Source organism: Trachypithecus francoisi, unplaced genomic scaffold, assembly GCF_009764315.1.
Source record: "Trachypithecus francoisi isolate TF-2019V2 unplaced genomic scaffold, Tfra_2.0 Lachesis_group10, whole genome shotgun sequence".
Classification (NCBI taxonomy): Eukaryota; Metazoa; Chordata; class Mammalia; order Primates; family Cercopithecidae; genus Trachypithecus; species Trachypithecus francoisi.
Genome location: NW_022681455.1, coordinates 35661797 through 35687518, shown reverse-complemented (window position 1 = coordinate 35687518; position 25722 = coordinate 35661797). Strand labels below are relative to the sequence as shown.

At 48.9% G+C, this 25722-nt stretch overlaps 1 long non-coding RNA gene across 3 annotated transcripts; it reads left to right on the top strand.

The window, feature by feature from the left end:
• Window positions 1-386: 386 nt before the first annotated feature.
• LOC117087111 lies at window positions 387-20670 on the top strand. 3 transcript variants are annotated; one of them, XR_004438684.1, is made up of 4 exons: window positions 387-1025; window positions 8669-8889; window positions 19104-19204; window positions 20613-20670. It is a non-coding gene; the product is annotated as an uncharacterized LOC117087111 (long non-coding RNA). The 3 variants fall into 3 exon arrangements; XR_004438683.1 differs by lacking the exon at window positions 20613-20670 and having other exon boundaries at window positions 396-1025; window positions 19104-19335; XR_004438685.1 differs by lacking the exons at window positions 8669-8889; window positions 19104-19204; window positions 20613-20670 and adding an exon at window positions 2096-2467 and having other exon boundaries at window positions 409-1025.
• The last annotated feature ends 5052 nt before the right edge of the window (window positions 20671-25722 follow it).

Here is a 25722-nt window from a genome sequence, read left to right as displayed (position 1 = left end):
ACAGAGGGTGCCAGAGATGCCATCAGATGGCAGGAAGCCCAGGTAAGGCACTTCAGCAGCCTGAGGTCCCTCCCCTAGGCCCACCCTCAAAGGCCCTGGAGCCCAGGCCTCTGCTGCCTGCCAGGGCCTTTCCCGGAACCACTCCTCCCCGCCTGCCCTGGCACTCTCCAGGCACAAAGCATCCCTCAGGGCACTGCACAGGCACCCCAGGAAGCTGGGACGTGGGACAGGTCCCCATCCCCAGGAAGAGCCCTGCTCTGGGCTGCTGTCATCATCACAATGGCCCCACAAGACGCCAGGAGACAGCATAAGTCCCCAGTGGGGACCCCAAATGGGACCCCATTTCCCCTGCATAGAGTTGGAAGGAGGAGCTTTGTGGCTAGGTGGCAGGATTCCTGGGTCTTTATTGTGGTTTGGGGGTGGGGGCAGAAAAGCAGGGTCTCAGGCTTCAAAACACCACACCACCTGCCTCTCCCTCCCTCCGAGGAGGAAATCTTCAGGGGCCTTGTGGTTTTGAGGGGAGGGGGCAGGAAGAGACTCTGAACTCTGGGTCAGCTGAGGACAGAGATAGGGGAGATCCTCTTGCCCTATGTCCCACTTTTCTCCTAGGATCCTCTTCCTCGGCTCCCTACTCCGCCACTACCTCAGAACAAACTCCTACTTCTGTTTGCAACTAAGAGTTACATCCCCCATGCCAAGACCTTCCGAGGCGTCCCAGAGGGGTGAGGTTTGGGGAAAACAGAACATGTACACAGCAGCTGTGTGCCTGGCCACACCTGTCGGGTGGGGTGAGGAGAGTGCTCCTCCCAGGTGGGCAGAGCCTGCCGCGCTCAGGCTGGGGGCTGGGAGACGCTTTAATAGAGGGGCGAGATGGCAGAGAGATGCGCAAACCGGCCACGTGGAGGTCCAGCGCGGTAGGCTCGGGCGCAAGCAGAGGAGCGGGCCGTACGCTCGCCCCTCCCGTTCCAGGGAGCCGCCGAGTGCCGGGTCGTCGCTGACCGCAGGCTGCAAGAGCGGTTGATCTGGTGAGCGAGCACACCCACTTACCCAGCTGCTGAGTCAGGCTGTTCTCGCTCGCGCTCGCCCGCCCGCCCGCCCGCTCGGGACATTGTGTTCCAGCCCCGGCGCGCTGGCAGCGGGCCCAGGCGCTCACACCAGCCTCCTCGCCCTGTTTGTGCTCGCGGCTTGCGCTCGGCGCGCAGCCTCCCGGCCGCCGCAACCATGCGATTGCACGCTGGGGCAGGGGCTGGCGAGCAACCTCCGGGTGCGCGTGGGCCCCGCAGCCCTGCCCACTCACCGGCCTTGGAGCACCCAGGCCTAGCCATCCCCCATTTGCCCCTGCTTGGGTACCCCAGGCTTGGGTGGCGCCTGCATTAGCACAGCTGGGGGAGGGAGCAGGTGTGGGGAGCTCTACGAGCAGAAGGAGCCACCCAGGCTGCCGCCAGCGCTCTCCAGCGCTCAGTCCGTGCCTCTCCAGCGCTCAGTCCAGGAGGCAAGAGGAGGATAGCTGGAGCTCGCCAGCCCCAGACTTGCGAGACCTGGGACGCAGTCATGTGACAACGGAAGCCCGTGTTGAGGGGGCCAATTCAAGCAATCCCCAGGAGGAGCCTCCCCTTTCCTAGCCTCCCTTGCCTGATCCTTCACAGCAGCCTGGAACACGGAGACTCCAGGGATTCCCGGGGCTGGCAAACCAAGCCCAGCCCTTTTGGACGGTTTGGGAAATCCCTGGCAGAACGCCGGGAGTAGGGAGAGCCCAGACACTGGCGGGTGGGTGTGGACGACAGGGTGGAAGAAGGGCAAGGCCAAGGAAGACGACCCCAAGCTGACCCTGGAATCTGACCCTTCCCTGTGTTTTGCTCCAAACCCCCGGTTTATTCAGAGCCACGTTTTCTCCTTACCCATCCTTCTGTGGAAAGACATCACTAAGTGCTGGTCCTAAAGATCCCACTCTCTCCAAACCAAGGAGGGGACAAAGCATTTATATAGCACGTCTGCCATGAGGAAGGCTCTGTGTTGGGTCCTGCTAGAGAATGTCACTATGAGGTTAAGACACAGTCCTGAAGTCCTTTGTTCTCCCTCCTTTCCACCTCCACAGTTTGCTGTGCCATTTCTCATGCCAGGAGTGCCCGTCCTCCCTGTCTACCCATCTCTGCTGCTCCAGTTCATAACGCTTCCTTGAAACAGTGCCAGCCAAATCTGATTCTCGTCTCCTCTGAACGCCCAGCACACTCAGTTTGTACCTTTCTCACGGCACAGCATGTGGCCTGTCTCATATTCTAGCGATCTGTTTACTAATCCTGTTCTTCTAACCAGATTAGAAAGTCCTTGAGGCAGAAACAAAGTCTGCTTCTTCTTTGAGCCCTTTCCTCTACTGCCCCCGCCTCCCGCCACCATTCCAACTCATCCCCCACAGGCCAGGCTCGGCACCGGAGTTCATGTTCAATAAATACTGGGTGTATTGAAATGATATCCTCCCCTTGGGCAATTGAAGAGACAAACACACTGCATATTAGGTTAAATAATAACCCAAGCCAGCAGGTGGTGAGTACCAAATGTGTGTAATAGCTATAGGGACTCAGAAGAAAGAAGGTGGTGATATGGGAGAAAGATCCCAGGAGGTTCTAGGCCTTGAGCTATGTGTGTGTGTGTGGAGGAGGAGGAGAGGGGAGGGGTGGATGTGACTCATTCTGGTTGACATCACCACAAAACAACCTCCACGCTAGGCACTTCACATACATTATCTCTAATATTTAAGGTTGGGGGCATAGGATTGGGAGGCTTGGAGGGGACGGTGCCCAAGCCAGGCCTGCCTTCCCAAAGCCAACCAGAGCATAGAGGCAGCCTTGGATCTGGGCTCCCCACCCTCAGTCCCTGGGCCCTGTCTCTTCTCTGGCCTGCCACTCCTACATACTACACCCAAGAGAGCTGCCCAGCACTGCCTAGTTCTGGATACACTCTGGTCCCACCCTGGTGAACAACTGCCTGTGTGACCTAGGACAAGGCACTTCCTCACCGTCATCTGTGCCTCTCTTGCAGCCCTTACAGGCTGTGACTTCCAGTCGGTATCCAGTGATGTTTGCCGCCTTTCCGGGTGTCACCTAGGCTGCTGTGGCTGTCTGCACCCCACATTCCCCCAAACACCCCATGCATACACACTTATTGCTCCCTCCCAGTCTGGAGCTACTGAGAGGAACAGGGTACAGAGTGTGAGCAGAGATGGTAGGTTTCCTGTGGTTGCAAAAGGAACATCAGGACTTTCCCTGCGGTGCCCCGAGCTGTGGGAGAAGTGAGGGAGGAGGAGGCAGGGCCAACCTCGAAGGAACCTCTGCTCTCTTCCCTCCCCTTTTTAGTGCTCACAGCTCTCAAAAAGGCTGGTACAGTTTGTTACGCTGGGGCCGGAATGTACCGTGTGTTTCATATGGCCTCTGTCCAGTCCTACACTGGCCGCTTTATATTTATACTTCCTTCTTTAGCTGTGGCATCCTGCTGTCAGTTACCTCTGCTCTCATCTCCCCATCTTCCACTTGGGCTCCCCAACCCCCCATGGATCAAGAAATGAGTCTCCTGCTTCCCACTCCCAGTCTTTAGGTTCTAAACTCTTGCTGGGGGTGGGAGGGTGAGGTGCAGAGAGACCCTGTAGAAGTTAGACTCCAGAAGGGTGAAGTCCCCAGTCTTTTCTCCCATCACCCAGCCTTGAAACTGCCTCTAAAGCTGTGGAATCTCCACACCAGGTCTGGAGTTTCTCTGGACCCTTGAGGCTGATCCCTCTCCCCTTGCTAGCCTTGTTTCCCAAGCATTTTAGCAATATTCCTGAGCCCAGCTAGACAAGCACTATGACAAGCGCTTGTCTAGCCCCGCTAGGCAAGCCCAGTGACAGCATTGTGTAAGTTGCCTCCAAAAGCTTGGCAGACCTGGTCATTATGGATCCTTCCTTGTCAGTCACAGAGAACAGAGGCAGAGGTGGGGGCCTGGCGGCAGGGAGGGGAATCTACCTATGTTGTCACCCGCAGGAGTCACACATTCCTGATGGAATTTGACGCTTGATGATTTCTCAATGATTTTCTGAGTTGTGACCAGTTTAATCTCCTCAAAGTGGCTTAGATATTGAGAGACCAATATGTTTATGATCTGGCCTTCTTCCGGCAGGAGCATGGGATATTATTATTCACATCGATGGCTAATCTTGATTGCTTATATGGAGAATTATCTCTGCACAGCAACCCCCACCAGTGTTTGGAACCCAAAGACTGTGGCGCAGGAGACTCACTACTAGACCCAAGGTTGAGGTTCAGGTCTTTCTTTACAGGATCTCATTTACTCCTCAGAACAATTCTGGGGTGTGGACGCTATTGTTAGCCCTCTTTGACAGTTAAGGAAACTGAGGCTCAGAAAAACAACAGAGCTCAGCTGAGATTCACACTCAGGTCTTTCTGACACCAAAGCCAGCACTTTTTTTTTTTTTTTGAGACAAGGTGTCACCCTGTGGCCCAACCTGGAGTACAGTGGGGAGATCATGGCTCACTGCAGCCTCAACCTCTGGGGCTCAAGCAATCCTCCCACCTCAGCCTCCTAAGTAAACATCCCAAGTAGCTGGGATTACAGGTGTGCACCATCACACCTGGCCAAAGCCAGCACTTCAAAATAGTCTTTGAGTTTGCTCAGATTATGTACCTAAAATGCAAATCCTCCATTTCTCAAGCCTCCAGTCTTACTCCCTCCTCCCCTCAAATGAAGGAGAACTCTGCCTCCTTGGAGCTCCTACATGCCTTGAGGTGTGATCTGACAGCTAGAAAATTGTTTTTAGCCCATTTGACAGGCAGCAATCTGGATGCTAGCAAGGCCCCAGAGGATAGTCTCAGCAGTGGAGTTGGACAGACAGGCCTGCTGGCTGTGGGCTCCGTATGTCTCTTGGCTGCCTGGCATGCCTGCTGCCCCTCACCCTTCACCCAGGAATAAACTGCCTGGTTGTATTGATTTGGCTCTGGGATCCAGAAACCAAGGGCTGAGCCTGGGTTCCAGGACTCTGAAGTCAGGTCTGTCTGCAGCACCCAGTGACAGTGACACAGCCTCTCTTAGGACCTGTTCACAGCAGGCCTTTGGGAGAAAGCACCACCATTATGTCAATCCCTGGCATTTGTATCAGGCTGTGTACATTTAATGTACCTGCCTTAACTCAGTATGATCTTAATATGCCTCTAAAGTAAGAATCAGACCCATTTTCCTGCTGGGAAAACTGAGGCAAGAGCAGCTAAGTTGCATGCCTAAGGGCAAGAAACTAGGTTTGTAGTTGCTGTCTGGGGTGCTTTGTTTCCTATCCCAGGGCCTCTCCTGAGCTAAGAGAGGAAAAGTTTTCCAAGATGTCCTGATGATGTGTGGGCTTTCACTCAGCCCTATCACCCAAGGAAGGGACCACAGCGCCACACTGCCCATGCCAACCTCATCTGCCTGCCCCCAGGGGATGAAGCAGGAACACCAGGCATAATGTATTTAGTTGGTCTGTCCTGGTCTCTGGCAATCTGTCCTCTATGGCTTTCATGGGCACATTTTGTCTTTCTGACCTTCTTCTTTCTCTCAGTTCATTCTTCTTTGTTTATCTTTCCTTCTGAATTTCTCTCTCCTTGTTCACTGAGAGTCCTGTTTGCCTCCATCTATCTGTGTTTACTTTTTATTTTTGCTTTTTGTATTTCCAGTCTTCTGGGAATTTTCCCAAAATCCTTTCTGCCTTCTTCCCTCTGACACCATCTTGTTTCCCAGGAAGCATCTTCCATTTGTTCCTACCCGCATGCCCTGTGCCTCACCTTGTCCCAAGCTTCTTCCAGTGTCAGATTGCTCAGCCTTGTTAATCCAGTGGGTACTTATGGAGCACCTACTGTGTGTCCCAGGAATTGAGTTAATGCCCTAGGAACCAAAGTCTAACACCTGTGCCTGAGCATTTCTTTATTTATTTTTATTTTTATTTATTTATTTTTTGAGACAGAGTCTCTCTCTGTTGCCCAGGCTGGAGCACAGTGGTGTGATCTCAGCTCACTGAACCCTCCTGGGTTCAAGCGATTCTCGTGCCTCAGCCTCCCAAGTAGCTGGGATTACAGGCACCTGCCACCATGCCCGGCTAATTTTTTGTATTTTTAGTAGAGACGACATTTCACTGTGTTGGCCAGGATGGTCTCAATCTCCTGATCTCATGATTCACCCACCTTGGCCTCCCAAAGTGCTGGGATTACAAGCGTGAGCCACCACACCTGGCCATGCCTGAGCATTTATTAAGCACCTACTGTGTGTGTGCCAAGTATTGTGCTATAAACTGGGGATACAAAACCTGGTCGCTGCCCTCCTATGGGCTACTTGGGAAGTCTGAGTCCCTGGTTTACTTAAAAACAGATCATTATAATGTCTTGGGAAGTTGGGGACTGGGTGTGACCAGAGCAGAAGGTTCAGGGAGAGAGGAACTGGCCAGGCAGAGCAAGGGTGCAGGACGTTCCAGGTAGAAGGAACAGTGTGTTTAAAAGCATACAGGCGTGAAGCAGCCCGGTGTTCTCCGGTGGGCACTGGGAGTTGTTTGGTCTGGCTGGACATGGAGTGCAGGTTGGAGAGCCCAGGGAGATGAGGCCAGAGGCAGGCAAGCCCAGATGGTGCAGAACCTCGTGTTCCAACAAGAGTTGACCTTTATCCTGGAGCAGCCGGAAGCCCAGGCAGACTCATGGTTCCCTGCAGCCCGGGAGCTTCAGAGCTGAGCCTGGGTCAGAGCCAGGCCCAAAGCACTCTCCTCTGATCCCCCATTAGCCCACAATCACAGCCCTCAGCAAGGCCTGTGAGAGTTAGTCACTTAAATATAATGCTATTTCCAAAGCTCATTCATTCATTCATAAATGTTTAGCAAGCTCTGATGTTTGCCAGGTGCTGCTCTGAGCACCATGAATGGGTCATTAAACCCCACAGAGGTTCCAGCTTTCAAGAAACGTATATCCTTGGCAGTTGGGAAGGGGACAGGCCATAAAAAACCAAACAGAACAAATAAGAAAGAAAATTTCAGATCACGATATGTGCAAATAAGAAAATGAAACAGGGATGCAATGGAGTGTGATGGGCTTCTGCTGAGTAGTCAGGGAAGGCTGCTCTGAGGAAGGTTATGTTTGAGCTGAGACCTGGTTGACAAGAACAAACCAGTCATGTGAACATCTGCAGGCTGAGGGTTTTAGGCACAGGAAACAGCACAGCACATGCAAAGTCCTCAAGGCATGAAAGAGCTTTGTGTTTTCCAGGTTTAGAAAAAACGCTGGGTTCAAATCCACCACTCTTCAGTAATCCTCTGCAAGGGTTATTATACCCATTTTGTAGAGATGGAAACTGAGGCTTGGTCAGGAAGGTTAGTTTGTTGGTCAGAATCACAACTGGGAGTACACATTTTGGCTGTAAAGCCACTATTGTCGGCTGGGCACGGTGGCTCACGTCTGTAATCCCAGCACTTTGGGAGGCCGAGGTGGGCAAATCACCTGAGGTCAGGAGTTCGAGACCAGCCTGACCAACATGGAGAAACCCCGTCTCTACTAAAAATACAAAATTAGCCGGGCGTGGTAGCACATGGCTGTGGTCCCAGCTACTCAGGAGGCTGAGGCAGGAGAATCATTTGAACCCAGGAGGCGGAGATTGTGGTGAGCCGAGAGCATGCCATTGCACTCCAGCCTGGGCAACAAGAGCGAAACTCCATCAAAAAAAAAAAAAAAGCCACTATTTTTGAGGTATTTTGGGGTGTGTGTGTGTATGTGTGTTTTTTTTTAAATAAAAGCATCAAGTTCAGCAACCATGTGTCCTAAATTATCTAGAATGGTCAAATTTCTAAAATTTTTTTTTTTTTTTTGGAGACAGAGTCTCACTCTGTTTCCCATGTTTCCCAGGCTGGAGTGCAGTGGCACGATCTCAGCTCGCTGTAACCTCCACCTCTCGGGTTCAAGTAATTTTCCTGCCTCAGCCTCCCAAGCAGCTGAGATTACAGGTGCCTGCCACCATGCCTGGCTAATTTTTGTATTTTTAATAGAGACAGAGTTTCACCATGTTGGCCAGCCTGGTCTCAAACTCCTGACTTCAGGTGATCCACCCACCTCAACCTCCCAAAGTGCTGGGATGACAGGCGTGAGCCACCGTGCCCGGCCCTAAAATTCTTACTGTCTCCTGGACAGTCATCTTGGACGTGCTCTGTGTTCCATAACATGACTTCAAGCCTTCTCTTTGTCATGTACTACCAGTGGGATCCTAGACTAGCATTTCACCACTTTAAGCCTCAGTTTCCTAATTTGTAAATAGGGAGGAATGGTAATCATTCCAATATCACAGGCTTGCTGGGAGGATTAAATGAGATCATCCACATCAGGGTCAGCACAGTGCCCGGAATGGGGTACCTGTGAAATTAATGGTGATTCTTCTTTATTGTTACCTTGGGAAATGGAGGCCAACTGCAGGATGATGGTGGCTCCAAGCAGCTGGGGACCCAAAACATGCACAGAGAAAGAGAGGCCAACAATGTGAGGCCTCTGATGCATGAGACAGGCAGGGGAGTGGTGGGAGGAGAGAGCAAGAGTGAGCAGCCAGGAGGGCCTCTTCCCTTCCCTTTACCCAGCCTCTCACTCCTCTGCTAGGATCCTACATTGACACATCTTGTACTTCCTGTTTCCAGGGAAATTCCTCACTGCCGGACTGCACCCACCCTTGAGGACCTCACAATCTCTTTGGGCAGAGCAGAAGCCGGACAGAGACAGGGACTACGAAGCGACAATCCCCAGCCCTGTGTGTTCAAGGAGCCCCCGAGGGGCAGGCAGCCACGCTGCAGAAGGCTAGCCTCTCCCACCCCCAGGGAGCCTGGCATGGGCTGCAGGGACAGAACGCTTCTCAGAGGAGGTAGGGACCCCATGGAGTACGTGACGCGGGGCCCTCCAGCTGCATGCTCCAGTTAGCAGGACAGAGACCCCTCCCCACCCATTCCCAGCCTTCCCTGGCTTCCTGCTCTGCTGCTGGGAGGCCCTGTCACCACACATGCGCGTGCACGCGCTAACACACACACCCCTCCCAGGCACCCCCGGAAGACCAGCTGCAGCTGGGGGTGGGGGTGCACAGAGCACAGCCAGGGTTCTCAGATCCCTAGCCTGTTCTCCCACCCCGCCCTAGCCCCCAACTGCCGAGCTGCTTCTAGGTTTAAAGCAAAACATGACTCTGTCCTTCCTGCTGCTCAGTGGCAGCAACACTGCCTCGGGTTATTTTTAGCAGGGATGCAGGGAAGGCACAGTTCTCCTTGACTTTAACTAGGGACAACCCCCAACCCCCAGCCAAGACTCACTGGAGGAGGCCGGGTACGGAAACCGCCCCCCCAGAAAGGGGAAATGGTGTGTTTTCTGTTCCTTCAATTCACTAGAATGGGAGTTGCAGTCAAGCTTGGGGTTGAACTGATGGGAAATTCTAGGTTCCAAAGCCTATGTATAGGCCCTGCCCCATTCCTGGTCTCTGTGTTTCCATGAATCCGGGAAGCAAGAGGCACACAGTGTCTGGAGTCAAGGTGCCCCGTCTGTGGGTGGTGGGGTCCCTGGGAAACGGTTTGGTTATAGCCAGGCTCTGTGGACCACACAGGGGCACCAGGCATTGTGGGTGGTGTTTCAAAGGCGCTGGCTAAATAATTCATTCAACTGAGCATGTCCATTCCGTGTATTTTTCCGTATGTGCATCTTTTAGATGCTAGCAGTACTTGATGAGGTATAATGTACATACATTCCACATACAGTAAAATGCACAAATCTTAAGTGTACAACTTGATAAATTTTGACAAATATATCTGCCCATGTAACCATCACCTAGATCAAGATTTCAGACGTTTTCACCACCTCCAAATTCCTTTGTGCCCTCTTCCAGTCAATCTCCACCACAGAGGCAACTGATTCTGATTTCTATCTATCACCATAGATCATGTGTGTGTTTTACAAAGTTAAAAGAAATACAGCTGCTGTCATAGAAGAGGGAAATGAGCAATAAAGTTCTTAACATGAAAGGGAGGCCTCAAAAAAGGGGGTTACTGGAATTGGAAAAAAATGAAGGTATCATTGGCCTGGGAAACAGGAGGTTTCAGACTCAGCCCGACCCCTCAGGGTTGGGACCAGAGGGCTTGGGACACTTCTTGGAGCAGAGAGGCTGTGAGTTGGGAGGGGGCAAGGGTAGGTCCAGCCGTGGCTCAGGCCCAGCTAGCTGCCTCCTGTTCTGCTAGAGGTCCCTGCCCCTCCTCCCAGCCCTCCCCACTGCACAGTTTCAGCAAGGCCAAGGCTGCAAGGAAAGGTTCTCTCAGGGGCACCCCCCAGAGGGAGCGGTTAGGGCCCCTGCGTAGTTAGGTTATTTGTTTTTCTTGCCTTCCTCTTCAAGGTCTGGGACTCCTACAGCCTTTGTCCTGCCTGGGGAGGGGAGAGGCTGAGGCTATCAAAGTAGAGTGCTAGGGAAGAGCCACGATGCTTAACTTTTTTTTTTTTTTTTGAGACGGAGTCTTGCTCAGACCCCCAGGCTGGAGTGCAGTGGGGTGATCTCGGCTCACTGCAAGCTCCGCCTCCCAGGTTCACGCCATTCTCCTGCCTCAGCCTCCCGAGTAGCTGGGACTACAGGCGCCCGCCACCTCGCCCGGCTAAATTTTTTTGTATTTTTAGTAGAGACGGGGTTTCACCGTGTTAGCCAGGATGGTATCGATCTCCTGACCTCGTGATCCACCAGTCTTGGCCTCCCAAAGTGCTGGGATTACAGGCGTGAGCCACCGCGCCCGGCCTATGATGCTTTTCATTCTTTCCTTCCTTTCTTCATTCAGAAACAGTTATTTGAGCATCTATGTCGTGCTGTAGATTCTGCCAGGTGCTGGGGATAGGAGGATGACTAAGCCACATTTTAGCTTGCTATGGAGTCCAAGTTGGCATTCCCAGGTGAGGCCAGGCCTTATACCTCCTTCATATTGGAGATGAGGGGCCCCGAGAGGGGAAGTGACTTATTCAGAATCACACAGCTAGCTGCTGACAGAGGAAGGCAAAGAACAGGGATCCCTGATTTAGCCCTAGATGGGGATAAGAAAGCAAAGGAAACCAAACCAACAGCCGACTCCCCGGTGTTCCCTCCTGCAAGCTTTTTAGGGTAACAAAAAGCACTGACCTGGAGTAAGAGGACCACATTTCTACTGCTAGGTCTTAGAAACACTTCCTCTCTCTGGGTCTCAGCTTTCTTCCATGAACACGCGGGAGGCAGCTTGCAGAGGACCTCTGGCTCTCACAAGCACACCCTGCATTTTCCTGCCTCTGTGCCTTTGCTTGGGTTGTTTCTGCCACCTGGAATGCCCCCTTTCCCCTCCCACTTCCTTCCTCTGACATTCTCCTAATCATTTCTGGCCTAATTCAAATGCCACCCCCAGAGGCCCCCCAGTCCTTGGGCATCTGGGGATGGTGTCACCCAGGTCTCCACTACAAGAACAGAGCCTCCTCCATTTTGCAACTCTCCCATCCTAGGGCACAGCCTTCCAGGGAGATGGGGTCAGTCACTTTTGGAGGAATTGAAGGGATTTATTCCTCCCGCCCTACACTTTCACATGCCCCTTTTCAACATTCAGAGACTGATGTCATCCTTCTGCTGGGCCTCCAAGACATTGTGCTTTCTGCTGGCCATGCCAGCCCAGGCTGGAGCATCAAACTTGGGCACTTCTGGCAAAGGTGGCTGCCCTGGGAGGTGACCCCAGGAAGGACGGCGGGGCCTCAGCCAGAAGCACAGCTGCCCCACCTCAGTCGTCCAGTCCTCATTCACAAACACCCGAGCAGAAATCCTCCTTCCACTACAAATACATGACTCCTGTTCCCACAACCATATCCAGACCCACTCCTAGCTGCCTGCCCACAACAGCAAGTTTGCGAAAATGTCCCCCACTGCTCCCACAGCTCCCCTGCCCCTCCTGTGGGTGGGCATTGCCACGGGTGCACATTCATTGCACATACACACAGGGCGCACACAGACATGCACATGGGCGCATAATGGGCAACACAGATGTGGACACATGCATGCATACACACAGATGCATACATGGGCACGTAGCCCCACAAACACACGTGCACATGGAGCACACACTCACACAAACATGAACACACGGGCACACAGGCACATGTGTGCACACACGGGCGCACAGGCACACACACTCACACGCTGTCTCGTGATAGGGGGCTTCTCTCCACCCTCAGCTGTCAGGCAAGCCTAGCTCACACACTGTGAGCTGAGGACGCTGTAGGGGAAATGTGGGCTCAGTTGCTGGTTCCCAGCTGCCTCTGGCTTTATATCCAACTGGAGTCTTTTCTATTAATTTTTCCTACTGATGGCCCTATGGGAATGAGAGAGTGCACAAGAGCTGTGGGTTTACTCTGGGATAGCACCTTGTTTGGGTGCCTGGCAGGAATGGGGATGGGGGAGCGGGGTAAGGATTCCATCACTTCTAGGAACAAAGGTCTCCAAGGAGCTGAGGTTTGGTGAGACCAGTAAACACAAGGCTGGTCTTTCCTCTCACTGCCACACTCCTCCCTGCAGCCCATCCATTCTTCCCATTGCTGCAGATGCCCCAGGCCCAGGCTCTCCCCTATGGGGAGGTGGGAAGGCTTGGAAGAGGGCTCAGTCCCAAGGTTGATGTGGCAGCTTTGGGACTGGCAGCAGGGTTCCAAGCTGTCTAGACCCCTTCAACAGAAGGGTGGCTTCTCTCAGACTCCTTCAGGGCAGCACAGCAGAAATCCAGAGACCAGCCAGGTAGGGGAAAATGTTTGCGACCCAGTTATCAGATCTTGAGAGTTGGGCAGGGAGGAAGCTTGGATTCAATTAAACCCTATTCAGCTGCAGTCACTGAGTACAGAGCATGTGCCTGGGATGGGTTGGGGCAGGTAGGAAGGGTGAGGGGTGGCACAGAAATCACAAGACACAGTAACTGTCTTCTAAGGGTGTGTGCGTCTTGGTGTGAGAGACTGGGGAACATCACATAGGCAGAAGAACTCCTGAGAGTGGAACTCAAACACAACGTGCTGCACACTGAGGCCATCACCTCTGCCCACCCCTCCCAGAGCATACAGACACTGCCACTTGCCTGATCTTCCTGTCGTCTTCCCTATTTTGTTTTTATTTTAGAATCAGGGTTTCTGTTGCCCAGACTGGAGTGCAGTGGCACAATCATAGCTCACTGCAACCTTGGACTCTTGGGCTCAAGTGATTCTCCCACCTTGGACTCTCAAGTACCTAGGACTATAGGTGTGTGCTACCACACCCAGCTAATTTTTTTTTTTTTTTTTTTTTGAGACTGAGTCTCGCTCCGTTGCCAGACTGGAGTGCAGTGGCACAGTCTTTGCTCACTGCAACCTCCGCCTCCTGGGTTCAAGCGATTCTCCTGCCTCAGCCTCCCAAGTAGCTGGGATTACAGGCGTGCGCCACCACGCCCAGCTAATTTTTGTATTTTTAGTAGAGATGGGGTTTCTCCATGTTGGTCAGGCTCGTCTTGAACTCCTGACCTCAGATGATCCACCCGCCTTGGCCTCCCAAAGTACTGGGATTACAGGCTTGAGCCACTGCGCCCGGCCCTCACCGAGCTTTTTTTTTTTGTTGTTGTTGAGACAGAGTCTCACTCTGTTGCCCGGGCTGGAGTGCAGTGGCCGGATCTCAGCTCACTGCAAGCTTCGCCTCCCGGGTTCACGCCATTCTCCTGCCTCAGCCTCCCGAGTAGCTGGGACTACAGGCACCCGCCACCTCGCCCGGCTAGTTTTTTGTATTTTTTTTAGTAGAGACGGGGTTTCACAGTGTTAGCCAGGATGCTTATTTTTAAAAATGTTTTTAGAGATGAGGTCTCCCTACCTTGTGCCCAGGCTGGGCTCGAACTCCTGGCCTCCAGCAATCTTCCTACCTCGGCCTCTTGAGTTGCTGGGATTACAGATTCGAGCCATTGCCCCCAGCTGTCTCCCCTATCTTGGTAACTAATGTCACATGGCAGCCCAGGACAGAAACTTTTGGGCCACCCTAGATTCTACCCTCCCCTACCCCATCCAATCAGTCCTCACATCCCACGGGTTATTCTTGTCCCATCGTTTCCATCCAACCCCTCCTTCAGGCCTCACCACCACTGCCTTGGCGTTTCTCACCACTTCCCTCCCAGGGCTTCTAATGGCACAGGGGCTGGAAGGATCTCACCTTCAGGTTTATACCATCCTCTTCTCTCCATTCTCCACACAGATGCCAGAATGATCTCAAACTCCTGACCTGCCCACCTCGGCCTCCCAAAGTGTTGTGATTACAGGCATGAGCCACCACGCCCAGCAGAACACAGAATATTTTTGAAGAAAATACATTTTGAGAGTAAAATCCTATACAACCTTTTTTTTTTTTTTTTTTTGAGGCAGAGTTTTGCTCTTGTCACCCAGGCTGGAGTGCAATGTCTCCATCTCAGCTCACTGCAACCTCTGCCTCCCGGGTTCAAGCAATTCTCCCGCCTCCCGGGTTTAAGCAAGCACCTGCCACCACACCCTGCTAATTTTTGTATTTTTAGTAGAGGCAGGGTTTCACCATGTTGGCCAGGCTAGTCTCAATCCCCTGACCTCAGGTGATCTGCTCACTTCAATCTCCCAGAGTGCTGGGATTAGAAGCATGAGGCACTGTGTCTGGCCTTATTTTTTGTTTTTTTGTTTTGTTGTTTTTTTCTGAGTCTCACTCTGTTGCCCAGGTGGGAGCGTGGTGGCATGATCACAGTTCACTGCAGCCTGGACCTTTTGGGCCGAAGCAATCCTCCCGCCTCAGCCTCCCAAATCATTGGAATTACAGGCGTGAGCCACCTTGCCCAGCCCATCTTGCCTTTTTTTTTTTTTTTTTGAGGCAGGCAGAGTCTCGCTCTGTCGCCCAAGCTGGAGTGCAGTGGCCTGATCTCAGCTCACTGCAAGCTCCGCCTCCCAGGTTTACGCCATTCTCCTGCCTCAGCATCCCGAGTAGCTGGGACTACAGGCGCCCGCCACCTCGCCTGGCTAGTTTTTGTGTGTGTGTGTGTGTGTGTGTGTGTGTGTGTGTGTGTGTTTTAGTAGAGACGGGATTTCACCGTGTTAGCCAGGATGGTCTCGATCTCCTGACCTTGTGATCCGCCCGTCTCGGCCTCCCAAAGTGCTGGGATTATAGGCTTGAGCCACCGCGCCCGGCCCATCCTGCTTTTTAAATAGAATTTATGTGAATCTCCAAGCCTAAGATTTTTCTTTTCTTTTCTTTGACACTGAGTCTTGCTCTGTCACCCAGGCGGGAGTGCAGTGGCACGACCTCTGCTCCTGTGTTCAAGTGATTCTACCTTAGCCTCCTGAGTAGCTGGGATTCAGGATTACCCTGAAACCTTGTCTCTATTAAAAATACAAAAATTAGCAGGGTGTGGTGGCAGGTGCCTGTGATCCCAGCTACTCAGGAGGTTGAGGCAGGAGAATTGCTTGAACCCGGGAGGCAGGCACCATCATGCCCAGCTAATTTTTGCATTTTTAGTAGAGATGGGGTTTCACCATGTTGGCCAGGCTGGTCTTGAACTCCTGACCTGAGGTGATCCACCCACCTCAGCCTCCCAAAATGCTGGGATTACAGGTGTAAGCCACCACGCCCGGCTGCCTAAGATTTTTCAAGTCAGTGAAGAGAGATGTCCTCATAACCCCCTAAGGACCTGCTTAACCATGGATGGGTGTCAGCCCCTTCCTAAGCAAGCCCTGTGGTTTTATGCCCCCAGGGAGACAGACCCACTGAGAAGTGACCCCAGGCCTCGGTTGAAAGAGCCTCATGTCTCAGTGGATGGACTGCGGACAGATTGTTCCAATCAGGGATGTCTGTGAGGGATTTCTGGAAGAGGTAAGATTTGGGTTGAGTCTTGACAGATTTTGACAGTCAGAAGGAAGGGAGAAGGGCAGGAAGTCAAGAAAATATTTGGACCCCAAGGCTTAGTAGTTGGACAGGCAGGGGAGAGAGGATGTGAGGGTGTGAGTCCAGAGAGGCAGGTCACAGCCCTCCTGGGTGGCTGCACAGTTTTGGACAAGTGGTTGCTTTTTACATTCTCTGCTACCCTTTATGCAAATTGAGCACTTAAGTCTGGGAAAAAGCTCCCATGAGAATCCCCAGGGCAGAAGCGTTTGCTGATCCCTGGGTCCCCACCCTCCAGCTAAGCTGCTTCAGCCTCTTACACTGACTTCTGAGAGGTGTTGTGGCTTAGAGTATACGTCACAGCTCTGCCGCTTGCTAGAAGGGCAGGTCTTTTAAAACCTCTGTGCCTCCATTTCCTTAACTGTCAAAGGGTGGTAGTATCTACCTCACAAGGTTGTTGTTGGAGACTAAATTAGTTAAGGCACCTTAGACCATCTAGACCACCAGCTTCATTAAGGGCTTAGTAGACATTAGCTAATATTGTCACTGGATCCAACTGTCTTCATAATGAGGCAAAATTCCATTGGGCTGTCCCTCTTCTAGGCCACAGGATTTGGCGTTGGCTGCTGCCGCATTCTAGTCCTAGGGTTCCCTCAACAAGTGTGGCTCCCGTTGACCTGAGCCACATCCTTCTCACGCACCACATGCCCCACGGAGTCACTCCCCTCTTTTTGCCCCTGCCCACTAATGCCCACTCTACTGATACTGGCTTCTTGTTATAAGATTTTTTCTTTCTTTCTTCTTCTTCTTCCTCTTTTGTTTTGGGGGCGGGGGGGGGGCGGGGCAGGAACCAGATCTTGCATTGTCGCCTGAGCTGGAGTGCAGTAGGGTGATCATGGCTCACTGCAGCCTTAACCTCCTGGGCTCAAGTGATCCTCCCACCTCAGCCTCCCGAGTAGCTGGGACTACAGGCACCCACCACCACACCTGACTTTGGGATAAAATTAGTTTTGCTTTGTGCCCACAGGACCTGGACAGGACAGCAAAACTGTGATGAGAGTTTACTAAATAGTTTTGGGGAGTGACCAGGCCACACAGCCAGCTTCAGTTCAAGGGTTGGCCCAGTTCCTGCCGTCAGAAGTGAGTCTCAGAAGACGAGGCACTGGTGCCTCAGCATCTCCCTGAGGGGAGCCAGCTTACCACCCTGCATGCCAGGGTGAAAGCAGCATCTAGCTATGCAATGGCACCCCTCAGATCTCTGGGAACTAGGCTGGCATGGTAGACAAATCTGGCTCCTTGCTGTGAAGGGGCAGGTAGTGAGGGGATTGGCTTACAAAATGGAGCCTGGGCCCTTTCCTAGTGCTAGGCCCTACGAGCTGTTCCTTAGCAAACCATGAGGGCCTCCATGCTTCTCTTTGAACTTCCAAGTGTATCTCCCTGCAAGATAACTACTACCTTACCATACTTACCCTCCTTACCCACTTCTGGGGCTTTCTCCTGACACCTCCCATTCTACAAAAGCCTTCTCTAAGATTCCCCTGTAAAATGGAAACAAACAAACATTTCTGTGGCAAGGGCTGAGATGATGGAGTTGGCCTTAATAGTTAGAAATTCCAGGTGACGGGCTTAATTCACTTTGGTGCAGGGGATAAAGGGAAAATAGAGAGCGGGTAACAAACAATTATTTGCAAGCTATTTTCTAGAAAATACAGAGAGGCCCCGTGTGGTGGCTCATGCCTATAATCCCAGCACTTTGGGAGGCTGAAGTTGGGAGGATTGCTTGAGCCCAGAAGTTTGAGGCCAGCCTAGGCAATATAGGGACATGCTGTTTCTACATTTTTTTTTTTTTTTAATTAGCCCAGTGTGATTGTACGCACCTGTAGTCCCAGCAACTTGGGAGGCTTAAGTAGGAGGATCATGAGCCAGGAGTTCAAGGTTACAGTGAACTGTGATTGCACCACTGCACTCTAGCCTGGGCGATAGAGCGAGACTGTCTCAAAAAACAAAAAACAAAAAAACAGACAGAAGTAGAAACATAATGTACCAGACTAGTAAGTACACACACACACTGTGTGTTTTAAATCAGCTTTACGGGGGCATAATTTACATACAATAAAATGCACCCATTTAAGTATATAGTTTGATGAGTTTTGACAAATGTTTACCTATGTAATTGTCTATGATAATATAGATTAGTTCCTCCACTCTAAAAGTTTCCCCGTTTCTTTTTCTTATCTTTCTTTCTTTTCCTTTCCTCCCCTCCCCTCCCCTCCCCTCCCCTCCCCTCCCTTCCTCTCCTTTCCTCTCCCTTCCTTTCCTTTTTTTTGAAATGGAGTCTTGCTCTGTTGCCCAGGCTGGAGCACAGTGGCACGGCCTCTGCTCACTGTAGCCTCTACCTCCCAGGTTCAAGCAATTCTTCTGCCTCGGATCCTGAGTAGCTGGGATTACAGGCATGCCACCACCCCCTGCTAATTTTTGTATTTTTAGTAGAGACAGGGTTTCACCATGTTGGCCGGGCTGATCTTGAACCCCTGACCTCAGGTGATGCACTCACCTTGGCCTCCCAAACTGTTGGAACTATAGGCATGACCCACAGCTCCCGGCCTTCTTTTTCTTCTTTTGAGACAGGGACTTACTCTGTTGCCCAGGCTGGAATGCAGTGGTGAGATCGCAGCTCAGGGAAGCCTCCACTTCCCAGACTCAAGTGATCATCTCACTTCAGCCTCCCAAGTATCTGGGACTACAGGTGCGAGCCACCACACCTGGCTTTTTTTTTTTTCTTTTTGTAGAAACAGAGTTTCGCCATGTTGCCCAAGCTGGTCTTGACTTCCTGGACTCAAGCCATCTGCCTACCTCAGCCTCCCAAAGTGATGGGATTACGGGCATGAGACACTGCACCAGCTGTCTTTGTTTCTTTTTGCAATCAATCCCTACCTGCCAAGCAAGGGTCCATCCCTACCTGGTCCAGTCTGCTTTCTATCAGTATGGATTAGATTTATATTTCCTAGAATTTTACATAAATGGAGTCATACAATATGTACTCTTTTGTATCTGGCTTCTTTTGTTCAACATAATGTTTTTGAGATTTGTTCATGTTTTTGCACATATTAAGTAATTTGTTCCTTTTTATGGCTGTATTGTATTCCACTAGATGGTTATACTACAGTTTATTTATTCATTCTCCTGTTGATGGACATTATGGTTGTTTGTTGTTTCAGGCTGTTATAAAAAGTTGCTGTGAATACTCTTGTACAACTCCTTTTGTGGACACATGTTTTTATTTGTCTTGGGAGCAGAATTGCTGAGTCGTATGGCAAATGTGTGTATGCTTAACTTCAAAATAAACTGCTAAACTGTGTTCCAAAGTGACTGTATGTTCTCACCAGCCAAGTATGAGAGTTCCAACTATTCCACATTTTGGCCAGCTCTTGGTATCATGGGCTTTCTATTTTTCACACTTTTTTTTTCTTCTTTTTTTTTTGAGACAAAATCTCACTCTATCGCCCAGGTTGGAGTGTAGTTGTGCAATCATGACTCACTATAGCCTCAATCTCCCTGGGCTCAGGTGATCCTCCCCCTCAGCCTCCTGAGTAGCTGGAACTACAGGCACACATCACCATGCCCAGTTAATTGTTTTATGTTTCGTAGAGACCCGGTTTCCTAAGTTGCCCAGGCTGGTCTCGAACTCCTGGGCTCAAGCAATCCTCCTACCTCAGCCTCCCAAAGAGCTGAGATTACAGGCATGAAGCACTGCACCCAGCCCTATGTTTTGCACTTCTGGTTAGGTGCGGAGTATCTCACACTGAAGCACACAGATGCTGCCCTGCTACCTTTTCTGAAGCTACTCTTCCTGCCCCTTGGTCTTCTGCAACTGCTCTGAGCATCCTTCTGCTTCTGCATGTGCTAGGATCATTTCCTGGAATTCTCATCATTTGGGCCTTAGCACAGATGTTACCTCCTCAGAGGTCTTCCCTCACTACCCTCTCTAATGGAATTCGCCACACTTTTTATCACATTACCCTGTTTGTCCCGTGAGAACATAAGCTCCATGAACAAACATATCTTGTCTGTTTTGTTTACCTAAAAGCCGTGCCTTAGAGATCACAGATGCTCAATATATATTGCTGAATGGACTTGCAAGTTTAAAATGTATGTTCAACATATTGACCTTTGAGGTCCTGGGAATGAAAGCGTTTGCATAACATCACATCAGAAATATTTAAAGCCTAAGTTATTTTTATTGTCTGGGACTGTTCTCTTTTGCATGTAAATATCTTAAAGTCCTACAGATATATAAAATGAGAAAGAAAAGAAAAAACAACCATAGTTTCATCAAACTATGTTGATTTCTAAAAAATCAAATTGTTATGGTTTAGAAATACAAATCATTTTTTAATTAGTTTAAAACCGATTTTTTAAAGTTCACTTTTGAATAAGTTATATTTGCACATGGTGAAAAATTCTAACAGTATATACTTCTGGAAAATGCTGCCCATATGCAAACATAGTTACATCTTTCTGCACTTTTTTCCAAAAATAATATCATACTGTATGCATTGCTTGCACCTTGCTTTTGCATTTAACAATTTATCTTAGAGATCATTCCACCTCATTATATGTGATATGGTTTGGACCCGGCGGGAGGTAATTGAATCATGGGGGCAGGTCTTTCCCATGCTGTTCTCATAATACTGAGTAAGTCTCATGAGATCCGATGGTTCTTTAAGGGGGAGTTTTCCTGCACAAGCTCTCTTCGCCTGCCGACATCCACGTAAGATGTGATTTGCTCCTCCTTGCCTTCCATCATGATTGTGAAGCCTCGCCAGCTATGCGGAACTGTAAGTCCAATTAAACCTCTTTCTTTAGTAACTTGCCCAGTCTCAGGTATGTCTTTATCAGCAGTGTGAAAACAGACAAATATAATATGTATCAGTTAAGATTAGATTTGGCTGCTGGTGAAAGAAAATTAAAAACATCAGTGCCTTGCAAAATTAGACATTGATTTGTCTCTCTAATGAAGTCCAAAGGTAAGTGACCAGGTAATACTAGGATTCCATAATTATCAGGGACCTAGGATCCTTCTATTGTTTTTATGCCATCTTCAACATGGGGCTTCTACCTCATGTTCCAATATGGCTGTCTGAGCTCCTGCCATTACATCTACATCTATCTAGAAAAAACAAAACAAAACAAAAAAAACGTTAACAAGAACACAGGGGCCCGCCTACCAGCAAAGGAGGCTGGAAAATTTATTCTTTATTTCAAATAGCCATGTACCCAGCTTAAAAATCAGAGGGGAAGAGGAGGATGGATATTGGGGCACAACTAGCAATCTCTGTTATAAGTATACATAGATTTGCCTCATTAAAAAAAAGCGCTATATAGCATGCCATTGTACAAGGCCAGGTGTGATGGCTCATGCCTGTAATCCCAGCACTTTGGGAGGCCAAGCTGGGTGGATCATCTGAGGTCAGGAGTTTGAGACCAGCCTGGCCAACATGGTGAAACCCCACCTCTACTACATATACAAAAATTAGCCAGGCGTGGTGGTGCACACCTATCCCAGCTACTCAGGAGGCTGAGACAGGAGAATCTCTTGAACCTGGGAGGCAGAGGTTGCAGTGAGCCAAGATCACACCACTGCACTCCAGCCTGGGCGACAGAGGGAGACTCCGTCTCAAGAAAAAGAATTCCGTTGTATGAATGTACCATTATTTATTTAACCAGTTGGCAGGCCTTAAGTTCTTTATACTCAGCACAAATGATGCTGCAAGGAACTAGATCTTTATACCTACTTACTTCCTTGGCATATGTGGGAATATTTCTGCAGGAAAAATTCCTAGAAGTGGAATTATTAGGTCAAAGACTGTTAGTTATTGCCAAATTTCCCTCTGAAGAAGTTTCATCAATCTTTGCTCTTACCAATAATATTTTCCCACACCTTGACCAACTGTAGCAATCTTCTAGGGAGAAAATGATGTATCCTTCTGACAGGTATAATATGGTCTTGGTTTACATTTCTCTTATCACAAGTTAGGTCAGAAGTCATGAGATCATGTCCTTTGCCAGAACATGGAGCTGGAGGCCATTATCCTTAGCAAACTAATGCAAGAACAGAAAACCAAATACTGCATGTTCTCACTTATAAGTGGGAGCTGAATGATGAGAACACATGGACACAAAGAAGGGAACAACAGATACTGGGGCTTACTTGAGGGTGGAGGGTGGGAGGAGAGAGAAGGGAGAGGATCAGAAAAAATAACCATTGGGTACTAACTTAGTACCTGGGTAACAAAATAATCTGTACAACAAACTCCCTTAACATGAGTTCACCTGTGTTACAAACCTGCACATGTACCCCTGAACCTAAAATAAAAATTTAAAAAACAAGTTAGGTCAAAAGTCTTTTCATATGGCCGGGCGCGGTGGCTCAAGCCTGTAATCCCAGCACTTTGGGAGGCCGAGACGGGCGGATCACGAGGTCAGGAGATCGAGACCATCCTGGCTAACACGGTGAAACCCCGTCTCTACTAAAAATACAAAAACTAGCCGGGCGAGGTGGCGGGCGCCTGTAGTCCCAGCTACTCGGGAGGCTGAGGCAGGAGAATGGCGTAAACCCGGGAGGCGGAGCTTGTAGTGAGCTGAGATCTGGCCACTGCACTCCAGTCCCGGCGACAGAGCGAGACTCCGCCTCAAAAAAAAAAAAAAAAAAAAAGTCTTTTCATACTTACCAGTGATCTGAATTATGAAAGTAGTTCAAGTATCTGGTAATACACTTAAAACAATCTAAAGAGAAATATAATAAAAACTAGTCCTTTTTCCTACCCTAGATTCCCAGTCCCATCCCCTTAGGCATAACCACCATTAAGAGTTTCTTGCATATCTTTCCATAAAGTTCCACTGGAACTTTATGGAACTTTAATTACATTTAACTATACATATAACATTTTTAAAAAGTAGAAGTGGGAGTATCCATTATATTCTGTTCTATGCTTTGCTTTTTCACCTAATATATTTTATAGATCTTTTTATGTAAGTACATAGATACATATCATATTCTTTTAAATTGTTGCATATGTTGAATGGCAAAGCCATAATTTAGTAAAACAATCTCCTGCTACTGATGATCAAATTATCTTTAGTTTCTTGCTGTTACAAATACTGCAGAGAACATCGTTGTATATATAGTTTGGCCAACATGTAGGAGTACAGCTATAGAATGAATTCCTGGAAGTGGAATATTAGGTCATTGAGTATGTGGGTTTTAAAATTTGATAAACATTGCTAAATTATCTGCCAAAGAGGTTATACAATCTTCACTCCCACAAACGAAAATGGCTTTGCACTATTTCCCACATCCTTACCTATATTGTATATTATCAAACTTTTAAATCAAGTAGATACAAATGGCATATCATTATATTAAATTGCATAATTTTCATTATGAGTGAGGTTCAGTATCCTCTTATGTATTTCTTTTTTTCTTTTTCTTTTTTTTGAGACAGAGTTTCACTCTTGTTGCCCAGGCTAGAGTGCAATGGCACGATCTTGGCTCACTACAACCTCCGCCTCCCAGGTTCAAGTGATTCTCCTGCCTCAGCCTACTGAGTAGCTGGGATTACAGGTGCATGCTACCACACCTGGATAATTTTTGTATTTTTTGTAGAGACGGGGTTTTGCCACATTGGCAAGGCTGGTGTCTGACTCCTGGCCTCAAGTGATCCATGTGTCTGGGCCTCCCAAAGTGTTGGGATTACAGGCGTGAGCCACTGCATCCAGCCAGTGTTTTCTCTTATATTATCTTTATAGTTTCATCTTTTACCTTCAGATCTTTGATTCATCTGGAGCATTTTTGTTGTAAGAAATGAGGTAAGGACCTAGTTCCCCTCACCCTCCTCACCCCCAGGTAGCTAATCAGTTTTTCCACCATTGTTGTTGAATACTTAAATGTTTCCTCACTGCTCTGAAATGTCCATAGGTAGTTAGAACTGTTTCTATGTTTTATATTATTTCATTTGTATGATTTGATTAAAATAAATTTGCAGGCCAGGCACAGTGGCTCACGCCTGTAATCGCAGCACTTTGGGAAGCTGAAGCAGGCGGATCATGAGGTCAGGAGTTTGAGACCAGCCTGACCAACAGAAACTCTGTCTCTACTAAAAATACAAAAATTAGCTGGGTGCATTGGTGTATGCCTGTAATCCCAGCTACTCAGGAGGCTAAGGCAGGAGAATTGCTTGAACCTGGTAGGCGAAGGTTGCAGTGAGCCGAGATCGCGCCATTGCACTCCAGCCTGGGTGACAGAGTGAGACACTGTCTAAATATATATATATACACACACACACATATATATATATATTTGCATTTCACATGGCAGAATCAAATTGTTCTAGTGACAGTTTTGTACTACGTTTTCCTCTCTGGTGAGTCTATAATTCTTTTTCAGAATTTTCATAGCAATCTTTACATGCACATTTTTCCAAATGAATTTTAGAATCAGTTTGTCAAGGCAAAAAAAATCATATTTTCATTGGGATTGCAAACAGTAAGTATTTTTGTACCTCAGTCTACAAAAATACACAATTTATAAACAAAGGCCTATAAGTGATATATGGTATCTATAAATCCCACAAAACATGTTGACAAGCTATTAGGCCTTCTCCTGAGGCTCCCAGTGATCTTGGTGTCTCAAAGCAGCTTCTGCAACTGGGAAATTGTCTCAGGAGCTAAATCCAGCCACCCAGATATATTCCTAGTTTTTTGAGCAATAAAATTGGAAAACCATTCTTTCCTGTTGAGGTGTCACTGGTACAACCAAGTGAAGGCAGTAGGTGCTGCATTGGAGTTCAGCACCTTAGGAAGAACAGAAAGAAGCAGCTTCAGATCTGGCAGTGGTCATCCTGGAAACTACAGTGGGCAACAGGCTTCTCTGGGCTCTCAATTACTTGTCTGTGACTCTGTAGGCCTGGAGCTCCTTTCTAGATACCTGATCCCACTTCTCTATAGAAGTAGAAACTGCAGCATGGAGGGGAGAGAAATTTCTCAAGTTTGCACAACTATTTAGTGAAAGATCAGAGCCCAGAGATCAGGTGTATCATTAGTGGATCTTAGTTACAAACAACAGAGTCCTATCTGACTAGAATGAGCAGAAAGGGGACTTATTTCAGGTTGTTAGGTAACTCACAGAATCATTGGGAGGGAGGAGAGAGACAGATTCCAGGCTAAGCTTCCAGGTATAATGCCTAAAATCACATTGCAGAGAAAATGATGGCTACCACCAGTGCTGAACACTGATGCTGAGAACTTAATGTTAGCACAGCCACTCCTGCCTCCAGCACCAATGCCAAATTCGACTTCAGGAACTTGACCTTACAACGCTGCGAAACCACTTCTGTTGCCATTGTGACCACCAAGCCTCCTTCTGTGCACTTCAGAATTGAAGTCTTTCTTGGGTGTGTGATTGGTAGAACTGGGTCACATGTCAATGTTCTAGCTGCAAGGGAGGCTGGGAATCTGAGTTCTGACTTCTAGTTTGAGAGGCAAAACCCATAATAGAGGAATTTCCCCAGTACAGAAAGGCCAATTAGAATTGGACCAATACTCCAAAGACAACTACATATGCTAGACAAATATCTTTAAATCTTTTATAAAATTGATAAATAATATTAGTACATATTTATGGGGTACATGTGATATTTTGTTACATGCATGGAATGTGTAATGATCAAATCAGGGTATTTAGGGTATCAATCACCTTGAGTATCATTTCCATGTGTTGGGATTTAACTTTTATTTTTTATTTTCCTTGAGACGGAGTCTTGTTCTGTCACCCAGGCT